Source organism: Myiozetetes cayanensis, unplaced genomic scaffold (genome assembly GCF_022539395.1).
Source record: "Myiozetetes cayanensis isolate MyiCay16 unplaced genomic scaffold, myiCay2020 scf5-8, whole genome shotgun sequence".
NCBI lineage: Eukaryota > Metazoa > Chordata > Aves > Passeriformes > Tyrannidae > Myiozetetes > Myiozetetes cayanensis.
In genome coordinates, this window is record NW_026087742.1 from 36,266,011 (window position 1) to 36,268,364 (window position 2,354).

The following is a 2,354-nucleotide window of genomic DNA, read 5'->3' on the forward strand; positions in this document are numbered from 1 at the left end:
CATCACTCTCGATTCATGATTTATAAAAGACAGCAATTGAAAACATGTTTCAGAACTAAAGCAGCAGGTGGGTGCAAGCTGTTTTAGTTCTCAGAGCTGAATCCTGCTTCCAGACACATGAATGAGGTATTTTTTACTTCAGTGGGAGTTTTGCATTCTTTTTAGAGTATTGGGATTCATTTCTTGGAAGGTGTAGTGAATGCACTTGCCTATGGGTACAGCAGCTCATCAAGGATGGGGAGTCCTATTTTCCTCCCTTCTGACTCTGCATTTCTGTGCATGTACTGATGACAGTAGTGGTATCTTGGAAACAAACTTGTAAATTGGAGAGAATAATATTTGTGTAAAAGCAAATATTTACATTAGAGACTTCCCTCATGGGTCTTTCATGTTTACATACACTGAGATTGGGAATGCAGTGCATTTACTCTGCTCAGTTTTTGTGGTCAATTTTATGGTAGATAATATAATACAAATGGTTGATTTCTTGCAGGTTTAATTCACACAATATTCATCTTTTAGAAAGGATTGAATTTTCATTGAACTTCATTTATTTACCTAAATATATACATATACACCCAGTGTTCTGTGGCACTTTAGCACACCTTACACATTTGCAACAGGCTGGAAAATATGGCATATGACCTGTGATCATCTGGACTGGCAACCAGCTACTAGGTAAGACATCCTAGATCATCTCAAGAGATGCTAGACCAAAAGAAGAAGCCCTTTTGCCTATAATGGTAGCTGAGATACTCAACTCACATGTCTACATCTAATCTTGAACAAAACCCTCTGTTGGTGTCTAATCTAAGACAACCCTGAAGGTTCCCTATACTGGAGAGATGTTGCGTTGCATCTGTGAAGATAAATACACACCCAAGGATGAGATGAATTGCTTTGTGAAGGTGCTGGTCTCCTTTCACTGACTTCAGAAGGAGCTTTTATTACTAGTTCAAACACCTCATTTTGGATAGCTAGACAGGGATTTATTTTGCCTCATTTGGGGTGACTTCGGTGTAGATGTTTGCACAGGATCCATTATCTAAATTCCCACTGTAGTCCATAGGGTTCTAGGAAATTATTCACTTTATCTTGAAAGAGACATCTTTATTGGTAAGGGGAGCTGATCAATGGAACTCATTGACTGTACCTTCATTGACTGTGATAGAGATCAGGCAGCTCATGTAGACACATTTCAGGAAAAGAGAGGTGATCTTAATCTCATAAATAGTGTACCTACAGTTCTTATTTGCACAGTTCATAAAATAAAAGGATGATTTTCCATTTTATTTTCAAACTCATCTTGAATTCAAACTGGATTTTTTCTTTTCCAGGTAACACATTGTAACAGTGACTGTGTAGATCAGATTACAATCTGGGTTGTACTACACGGCATCATAGTAATTTACACAATGTGGCTGTATTATCTCTAAATCAGATTAGGGATCTGTGTGCAAACACAACAGTCAGCGTGAAGTTATTTTATCATTAGACCTGAAATGCACATTATTCTTAGTAGTGCTGTTCCGGGAGAGAAGCCAAGTCTCTGGTAAATCCATGTCAGGTAGTGAAATGGTAAAATGAGAAATTCGGGTTTCCATGACATTCCAGTTTGGGTTTCCTGACCTGGCTATTATAAAAAATATTTCTGTAGTAATATTAACTTGTACAGCAAATATACTACTTCTGAAGCCATAAAAGATATATTAAACATCACCCTCATGTTGCTCTACTGATATCAAATTACCACAGTATTTTAAATGTTTTATCTGCTTTCCAAAAGCCTGTGTAAAGTACAGCAAAGCAACAAACATGATTATTCTTTTAGCTGCTTTCATGTTCTTCAGATAGTCAGAAGTCCAGTACACTAGGACTCAGACAGTAGTAGCCTCATAAGAAGCTGACACATTTGTGAATAGGGATAATAAAGAGATGGGACAAATACAACCTGGTGGTACATAATAAAAATATTGTGGCTAAAAGTAGCAATCATTAATATGTAGGTTCTACCTGAAACATAATTTTGTAAGTCTGACAAAGTTTTGGTATGTATTGTCTTTCTTCATGACATCCACACTAAAGTACTGAACAAACAATTAATATGCATGCATGTCTACATGGGAAATTTCCCCCAGAGTAAATAAGGAGTTTCAAGAGTCTGGAAAACTTGTAGGAAACCACCTTACGTTTGATTAAATGACAATCCTGCTTTCGCTGACTTCTCTGAGTACTCAATATTGTGACTTGAAAGTCAAAAATTGTTGACTGACTTAGAGATGAACTAGTGTTAGAAGTAAATTGATTGACCTTGGTTTATCACTTGCTGGCATGAGTCAGAACAGGGCCCAGAA